The 10,065-nt window shown below is 42.8% G+C and overlaps 1 protein-coding gene across 1 annotated transcript in view; it reads left to right on the top strand.

The window, feature by feature from the left end:
- Window positions 1-3,321: 3,321 nt before the first annotated feature.
- GJE1 (gap junction protein epsilon 1) overlaps window positions 3,322-10,065 on the top strand; it is a 180,717-nt gene continuing 173,973 nt past the window's right edge. The window contains exon 1 of the transcript XR_015296502.1: window positions 3,322-3,635. The gene's annotated coding sequence lies outside the window, so the exon portion shown is untranslated. The remainder of the gene's footprint in view (window positions 3,636-10,065) is intronic.

The raw sequence follows: 10,065 nt of genomic DNA, 5'->3' as shown, positions 1-10,065 counted from the left end.
ATGGTTTTAGATGGATTAGTGCTGTTGCTGAATTCAAGAGCATAGAATGCCGCACGAGCTCTGCAGACAGCGCGATGGTAGGATTTGACGGTGGCCAGATACATGGCTTTTTTGCTGGTGTCATAAGTTTTCCGCCATTCTCTCTCAGCGCGTCTACACGTACTTTTAAGCGCACGCAGAGAACCATCATACCAAGGACTAGGGTCCCTTAATCCGCATTTGCTTAAGGCCACCGGGATAAGGGAAACAAGGGCCCTGGTAACCCATTCACAGAAACGGTCATAGCCCGTTTCCACAGTGTCTAACGGGCCCAGCGGGTCCTCAGACAAAAGACGATGGAAATCCTCGAGTTTTAGTTTATTCCAATGTCGTCTGGGGACAACTCGAATCGTGGATTTAAGAGGGGGCTCATACAGTGGGCACTGGATCCTCACCAGGAAATGATCCGTCCAGGCCAGGGGGGAAGGGGTAGAGACACTTGCCTCTGCGAGATTCGTAAAGAAGGGGTCCAGGGTATGACCACCTACATGGGGGGGATACGTGATCAGTTGAGACAGTTGAAAGGCCTCAAGATCGGCCAAAGTACTACTCACGGCAGGCGCGGTCAGGTTGTAAAAATGGAGATTCAAATCCCCGAGAATAGAGAAATTGGCATACCCTACAGCCAGCGTGCTAATAGCGCCTGGGAGGGCCTCCCTGAATGCCACGTCACTGCCTGGGGGGCGATAGATCAGTATGCCAGAAAAGGAGAAATGGGGGTGATGGAGATCTTAAACGAGGCACTTTCGCAGCCTGCGATTTTTTGACCTCTCCAATCACAGGGGTAGTAGGATCTGACAGCAAGCGCTATTCCCCCACCTCTAGTGGAGCGATTAAGCGTATAAACCGAATACTCAGAGGGGAAGGCCAGGTTAAGAATAGCCGTGTCAGTCTCCTGTAGCCAAGTCTCAGTCAAACAGAAAATATCAGGTGACTCCTTTTCAATGAGGTCATAGATATCTTGGTAATGTTTCACCAACGACCTAACGTTCAAGTTCCAAATACTAAGGTCATGCAGGGAGCGTTTACTACCAGAAGCAGAATCCTCACCGATACAACAAGAGAGGGCGGGGGCACCAAGCGACCACCTACCACAGGCACACTGGTGAGGGCCACACATCGGACTCACCCGAGACACGTCACATCTCGGGAGACGCTGTCTAATGGACACAAGAGCGTCCCTAGAGTAACAGAACATCGCATCCACCACAAAACCAAAGACCGGAGTCCTGCCCTGTCCAACGTGTCCCAACGCGGATGGGCAGGACTCTGGCACGACTCAGGCTAAGCGAAGGCGCGCCCGCTGAGCGATACCGCTGCGCTTGGCGGGGAGCATTAAGTAGGTGTCCCTCACTAGTTCCTGCGCACTAGAGTGCTCGCAGATGATGGCGCCTGATCACACAACCACTCCACTCCAAGATGGCGGCTGAAAAATAACCCCACCCCTGGAACTGGACCCGCTCAAGCAGCGGTGCGATCCGATTACAGTGCAAGTGAAGGGGCAGTTTAAAATCAGGGAATAATAACCCAAAAATAAAGCAAATACAAAATAGGAGTTTTAAAAGGAGCAGTTCAGCAATAAAAGCGCGAAGCGCTAAGCAGCGGTGCGATACCTTGTCAGGGCGAACCCAGAGGCAGCTCGCCTTAAGTAGGTGTCCCTCACTAGCTCCTGCGCACTAGAGCGCTCGCAGATGATGGCGCCTGATCACACAACCACTCCACTCCAAGATGGCGGCTGAAAAATAACCCCACCCCGGGAACCGGACCCGCTCAAGCAGCGGTGCGATCCGATTACAGTGCAAGTGAAGGGCAGTTTAAAATCAGGGAATAATAACCCAAAAATAAAGCAAATACAAAATAGGAGTTTTAAAAGCAGCAGTTCAGCAATAAAAGCGCGAAGCGCTAAGCAGCGGTGCGATACCTTGTCTGATGCGCTAATGTTGCAAAGTGAACCAACTCCTCCCCCCTCCCTCCATCCGCTTCCCGGTCTGCCATCCTGACACCAACTATCCATCCTAATCTATTTAGACTACTGTCTCTATGCGTCCTTTCTGAATGTTGCAAAGTGAACGAACTCCTTCAACCTCCCTCCACCCACTTCCTGGTCTGCCATCCTGACACCAACTGTCCATTCTTATATATGTAGACTATTGTCTATATGTGTCCCTTGTATTTGTTGTTCAGCAACCAAATCGATAGGGTCTGTTCGGCCTTTTGAGTAAAAACACGCTCGTATTGGACACGCATGCATTCGAAACCAAAGTTGTGTACATATAAACCAGCGCTAATGTTGCAAAGTGAACCAACTCCTCCCCCCTCCCTCCACCCACTTACCGGTCTGCCATCCTGACACACACTGTCCATCCTAATATATGTGGACTATTGTCTCTATGCGTCCTTTCTTAATGTTGCCAAGTGAACCAACTCCTCCCCCTCCCTCCACCCACTTCCCGGTCTGCCATCCTGACACCAACTGTCCATCCTAATATATCTAAACTATTGTCTCTATGTGTCTATTGTAGTTGTTGCGCAGCAACCCAATCAATAGGGTCTGTTCGTCCTTTAGATTAAAAACACACGCGTATTTGACACACGCATATTCGAATCCAACGTTGTGTATATATATAAACACGCGCTTATTCGAATTTAACGTTGTGTCAAAATTTCAAATCAATAGGTGAAGAACTTTCGTAGATTTAAGCTTCTTATCAAACCCACATTGACATTTTTATGTCTGTTTGTGCTTTTGATTAAAAACACGTGCGTATTCGACACGCACTTATTCGAATCCAACGTTGTGTATATAAAAACACTTGCGTATTCGAATGCAACGTTGTGTCCAAATTTCAAAGCAATCGGTGAAGAACTTTTGGAGATTCGAGATTTTGAACAAACGAACAGTTACATTTTTATTTATATAGTTAACAATAAACAACAAACTGACTGACTGAAACTGTTGAATGGTGAATGCAGCTGGGAGGTGGTGATAATGCATGGGATGTTGGAGTGTGTTCTGAGGGAAGCCTGACAGTTGAGAGCATGAAGCTCTGACGAGCAATTTGAGGGCCTAACATGGAAAAAAGACTAGAGTAGCTCTTCAGCTACAACAGGTTCTTGTAAATGCCAGATAAACTATATTTTCTAAAGAACGCAGACAGTGCCAGTTTGATTTTGTTGCAGTTTAGACTGCTGATCCAATTGATGGTCAGTGTTTGTGTGAACAACAGGGGGGAGGAGTCGGCCTGACAGTCATGCTAAAAACAAGCAGTGTGTTTCAAAGAAGGGCTGGTCTCGGCCGGCACAAGCTGATCAGCTGGTTGAGAACGCTTCTGGGAGCCCATAGCTCTCTGTCAGAAAGGCCTGGACGGGGCTCTCGCCTCGTGGGTTCCACGCTGAATGTGTGGGATGCGGAGTATTGGTGGCGTCTAGTCTCTTTCCGAATAGTGTTTTTTCAATCGGCTGTGGATGGTGATGTGTTTCGAATCCGGGGGGCCAGGATGCGATTTTAGACGCCCTCACTTGTGGCGTCGTGTTTTCCGTATGGGACAAGTGTGTAGCTAGACGTTAGTCGGATGTCTCCGAACACGCAGTGACAGGTGAGTGTTGACGAGACTGAAAATGTCAACGTTCTGTTTGGTTTCCTAACCCTGCTTTCTTTCTCTTTTGAATATGTTTTTTTCGCGGAGAGTATGTACTCCACACGACATTTACATGTTTTAAAGCGTTGTACTGTCGATCAGGGACGTATTAAGACCGTTGAGAGTGGACCCTCGGCTAAATGTATTTTGGGGCCCCCTAATCGGAACAGATTTGAATTTCTGATCCCGTTTCAGCTCTTTCATGCCTTCTTTGGCCAGGTCACGGACAGTGCACAGACACACTCGTCCAAATTCTAAATGTGTTTACAGCTGATATTCAGGGATATTGACCTTCGTTTTCAATATCGTCACACAGCATCAGCTCATTAAACATTAATCTCTTTGACACCCTCCCATTTCTCATATGTGTTGTTCTGTTTTTATTTAAAATAAACACTTTTATGGATGTTGCATGAAGCCTAAACACATTTCTCTGCACACTGTCTGTAATATATTCTCAGACTTCACCTACAAGATAAAATTAAAGAAACATATTTAATACAATCTGTTTAAGAATTGTTCAAGATCATCAGGGCAAAACTGTCTGCAGAACAGATCTGGCTCTATTAGGGGGACCCTGAAAAGCTGGGGGTCCTGGGCCAGAGCCCACTTTGCCCATGCCTCAAAACGTCTCTAATTCACTTGTGTGCGCAGTGTGCCAGGTACAGCTGTCTGAGGTTCTCAACCCCGGATCACAATGCCTCAACATAGTTCCCTCAAGGGTGTCTATTTCTTCAGCGGTCATTGGCCCACAGTTTAAGAATGAACTTGCCCTTTGTCCTAATGAAATTGCTCCAAATCCAGCATGGAATTGTATCACATTCATTCTAGCTTAGTACATATTAATGATAATTTATTGTTAGGTAACAACGGTTGATGTTATCGATTTTTTTAGCACACATTTCTTCAACCTTAAAGGATGAAAGGCTGAATTTGCTCTCTCAGTATTCAAACTCAGGTCACTCAGGTGCTGTCAGGTCACCGTGCACGTCAGCAGCAATTACAAAGCTTGCTGAGCTTTCTTTGTACCAGGTTGCCATCTTAAATGGTGCTTTCTTTATCTATGGCTGTAGGTTTACCAAGAACCCATTAAGGTACTAACAAAGCGTATTGTTGTTTTTTATGTAATGTAATACATATTTAAAATTATAATACAAATATCGGCATGGAATCCTAAGGAATGTTAAACTGCCACCAAAGATAATCATTTGAGTACCATGAAAATCACTAGTGTCATTTAATTAAATTCATAGGTTTGCCGAAAGTGACATGAGATGTCTTTGCCCCCCCCCCCATGCCTAATCGCACAACATTTGACTCCAGAGGTATTGCACATATTAGCGACTGACATCTTGGAACTAATGACAAAGGAGGAATTATCAAGAAGTAGAATACTGCAATATGTTTAAAATGTATCGAATAACTTCTGAATCGCACAGAAGTGAGTGAAAGGTGATTTTGTTGGGTCACCATGTTTAAATGGTATTGTCTCTGCGTATGCAGATGCACAGACACACATGGTGTGCATTTGCGCGCACACACACCCACAACATAACATACCTATTATTATGAGACCGGCCATTGACCGTAATGAAGTGCGTATTTACTATTCTAACCCCATACGTGCTTTGATAGTAGGGTAGGTTATAAAGCGGACTGAGGCAAATATAACTGCACTTTTAGTTTTTTGATGCACTTGCTCAAAAGTACCTAAACATACTACGGGGACCAGCCCTCCTGATGCACCAGTCCTCAAAAACATAGTGTTTGTCGGGTTCTGAGAAGGTTAAGCCACGCCATGAGGACCGAGCCAGTTCCCGCTCCTTCAATGTGCCAGTGGCATGCTCAAGGTGCCTGGATGTAGTTTGAGATGGCTGTGCCTGGATGCTGCTCAGTGTGCATTTTTTCTGCTCAGAGAAAGAGATGTATGACTGTGCACCAAAATATACTCACTTGTGTCCGCAGTCCACTTACTATGTCAGGAACTGCTTAAAGCAACCAGGGCGCCTCGCATTGGGAAAGGAGCATGCTCAATGGGAGACAGGTAAATGCACTCCTTATTTGTAAATAACTTATTGTGGATAAAAGGGAAAGAAATCACTATGAATAGATCAAGAACAATTGCAAACCTCTGACTTAAAACATTCTAAATGCCTCTGGATTGCCTCAGTGCAGCTGTGTTCAACTCACTAGTCCCCCCCCCCCCCCCTCCCCCCCACTGCTATTCAGGGACGTTCTTACCTCATGGATTTCAGCTCTGGGTCTTTTTGGTCAGGCTTTGCCTGGCCAGAGAGAAATGAGCTCTGATAAAGATGGCATTAGTATGCCAAAAAAGCCAGGTTTCCTGGGGCAGCAATCAACTTCCTGGCTCCTCCTTGCCCTACAGCATTGTGAGGCTCAAGGGGAGCATGGCAGTGGGTGGGGTCAGCTTTATGCTGTCTGGTCCTCCCTGACCCTCAAAAAATAAAGGTGAAGGAGCATTAAGACAGCTGCCCAATTGTTTCTCCGGGGCAGCTTTCTCAGACCTCCACCACTCTAATCCCATTTAGGGTGAAGGATGAGTGGAACAGAAAACAGACTCCCCAGGACCCCAGTGGCAATAGAATACTAGAAATAATGTTAGTTGTTGCATTTCGCATGGCCCTGGGCAAGGTGTTACTAGTTCGGAAACACTCCCCTGCTTTGGGAGACGCCGGAGATGGCCAGGGCAAGATGATGGCTCATAGAGTATACTTTATACCTCCCACCATGTGTCATTATTCTTTGGCAGCATTGATGTTAATATCTGCAGGGGGCCAGTAATACTGTTATAAACACCGAGCACAGGGATTTGAGGCTATACGATATTGCACCTATCCACTAGTATCACAATTGTATTTGCAAATTTTAGGTGCTAAGGACAGGAGATTCAAAACCCCTAAATCTCCCTAAGACTAAAAAGTCTCAAACATAATTTTTCACAATGTCCAGCACTCTTTAACAATATAAAAAACGATCTGTTTCTGTACAGTGTAATAGCAAAAAACTTTTCCTTTTGATGCACAATATAGAATCACAATATTTCATTTACTCAGTCCTGGTAAATTATGAGTCTTCAGTGGATGAATAATAAGTTCTTTATTTGATTCAAAAAGCATGGATTCTGTCTTCATAAAAACAATGTTGTAGCCGGTGCCTACGCGTTTCGTCCAAAAGGACTTCTTCAGGGCTACAAATAACACATATATATACATTAATCACAATCTATACACATATACATTTTTCATAATCTACTTATACTATCTATTTTTTTATAAAAATCAAAAAACATTCGTGCTATTTACATACTTTATACATAATTTACATTCAACATTTGGCTTAGAACCAAAAACAACTCCACTGAAGCATTTCCTTCTTTCAAATATAGTCTCTAGTTTGTTCTGTTTTGAGATTGAAATTTCTATATTCTTTACACATAAGCAAGACTGACAGACATTTATATTCACGGTCTGGTGGGTAGAGCAAATATTATTACCAATGCTAGAATAAGCAGTGAGAAAAACCTTTAGGTGACATTGACATTTTCAAAAAGCGGGAGCCTTTAAATGACCATAACATTTTTTTATTATATAAAGGGAGATGACCATGACATTTTCTTATAAAAAGGAGAAATTTGAGTTTTGTTGTTATGGCTATGTACCTTATATTTTAATTCTTTGGATGTTCAATATTTTCCTATTAACCATAATCTAGTCAGAACATGCATGGTATTTCTTACCAGGTAAGTCAATTTCTGGATAAAGTAGGGCTTATCTGTTTCTTCTTCATGAAGGATTATTTGTGATTCACTTCCTTAGTATACTTTCACAACCTTTGTAACGAATATCTATGAAGAATATTTATGCAAATTGTTTAGTATTATAAGAAAATTCCTCCTTAATCCAAGTACAGAGGTAATACAAGACAGAACAAAGTGTTACTCAAGTTTGTTGTGATACACATAAGCATGTGTCTACTAATACATTATATTTTTGCCTACCTTGTGATTTGTCAAATAGCGTCTTTCTACTGGGGGTCACGTGTCTGTGATATATATCTCACAATGTCTTGGACACTGGTCTCTGATGTGCCGGATTCTTATAGATCCAACATGCTATAAAGGCAAATAATATGTGCTATATTCAATTTTAATTTGGACTTTAAAGAGCGAATATTTGCATTATGTAAATATGTTTTACGCTAAAGCGCACATCATGATGCATCCACGTTTTGTTTTTAAAGAATGGTGGATGTTATAAATTTAAGAGTTCTTTTTAGGCAAATACCACCGTGGGATTGACATCCAATAAAAATTGACTGAGTTCTATGTCATAGTATACTAACTATTTTAATAAAGAGAACAAGTCTATTATAGGACATAAAGAGCTTTGTATAAAAAAACGATATATGAGATTTCCATGTCATTATTGCCTATGGCAGTTTTAACAAAGAAGGCAATCTCTAACTATCATTCTCAGGTTGCAGAGGTCAGATGAAAAAAACGCTCTTTAGTCTAATCTATCCAAAGTTTATGGAGCAGAGTAACCCCTTGCACTTACTTGTGTGTTGACAAATCACTGGCTTCGTGGCGTCGTAACCACAGCGGCTTGCAAATGAAAGCATTCTGTCTTGGATTTAAATAGCCCGCTCAGATGTCTTAATTGTACACAGGTGGTCGTGCTTTCAAAAAACGTCATCCTTCGTGATAACATATGAGCGCCATCTTTAAATGTGCATGTGCGCACCGTTGTTTGATGCAAGTTCTAGCAATTATGTATAATAAAGACTATATTGACTGTTTCAAATCTAATTTTCATAGTGTGATCTTATGCTGAGTTAAACGCCTATTTATTCACAGATCGAAAATGCCGATGGCGTGCTTAGAATATGTCTATTTTTAATGCGTGAATACATAAGCGCCAATTTGGGATGGTTTCGTTTTATTATCAGTGTCGGCCTGAAAAAGTCTTTTATATTTATCTATATATTTAAGGAGACTGATATGATACATGTCTGTTTCATGAAACATTAGTTGTTTCTGTTTCAGCATTTATTTTGCAATCATTAATTCAGATCGAAATTTATTCATTGCATCTGACACGCGGTCATCTGCATATTTCCGAGATGAATATTATTTTTTGAAACCCTACCCGAATCTATTTTCCAATTATCTGTTAAATAATTTATTAGTGCAGAGAGAAAGGCCGACGACGTCATTGAAATATGCCTGTTCTCCATATCAGAGTGCACAGGCGCCATCTTGAAATGGTCTCATTTCGTTGTCAAAGTCTACCTCAAAGCCTTATGTGTCCGTCTGTATATCTAGGAATATTTTTGTAATGCAAGTTTAGTCACGGAACATAAGTTGTTTCTATGTGGGCTTTATTTATGAATACTAATTCGACTTAGACTCTTTCAATAAAGTATGACACGCAATCCTCTGCATATTACACAATGAGTATTATTATTCAAAACTAAGCCAAATTAACATGCCAATCATGTATTAAGTAGACATTAGGGCAAAATGATAGTGACTATTGGCTAATTTTCAGACACCACATTTATTTTGAACGCCATTTCATAATAGTTTCTAATATCCTTATATTAATGTATTTATCTGTTATTTTGTTTTAATTATAAGTTTCATAATTTTCACATATGACTTAGAGGTTTTCTGATCCTTGCGTTAGGTTTTGAAGAATAAATTTGTATATCATTTAAATGTGAGTTAACCAAGAACCTGGCTCTTTTTTGTTTCGACAAGCCTGGACACAATTTTAGTTATGATTAATTATATATTTTCTAGTTGCTTGTTTATATAGTACTACCTCCAACCTGTTAGCTTTAAATTCTGAGTGGATACAGGTATATACTGGTGGAGTATCTATGGCAACTATATATGGAAAGGGGCGACCATTCGGTCCCCCCGAACGTATGGTGGAGTACCCCGATCCCCCCGGGAGGCCATCTTGGGCGGGAGGCGAGTCTCGGCTGGTATGCCCGAAGCGGCGTAGCCGGGGCGCGCCTTTTCCCGCCCCAGAGTGGGTTGTCCTAGACGCTGACGCCGCCGACCACGCCCCCGGGGGGCAAGGCGGAGGCGGGTTTACGCCCGCCCGAAGACGGATAAAAGGAGCAACAAGCCAAGAAAGCATCCTCTTGTTCCTGTGCTCTGAAGCTGCACCTCCCGCTGCACGTGAGCTCGAGACGGAACGAAGAGCCAATTTTGAGCGTTTTAATTTGTTCTTGTTCTTTCAGATATCTTCGTTGGAGAATGCCGGGCAAGAAGGTCGGAAAGCGGGTCGGGACCGATCAGATGCTCCGCATGCTGATAAAGGAGGTAGCCGATTTGAAGAAGCAGATGGCGGCTAAG

This window comes from Lissotriton vulgaris, chromosome 6 (genome assembly GCF_964263255.1).
Source record: "Lissotriton vulgaris chromosome 6, aLisVul1.2, whole genome shotgun sequence".
Taxonomy (NCBI): Eukaryota; Metazoa; Chordata; class Amphibia; order Caudata; family Salamandridae; genus Lissotriton; species Lissotriton vulgaris.
The sequence above is the reverse complement of the archived record's forward strand: the minus strand, read 5'-3'. Positions and strand labels throughout refer to the sequence as shown.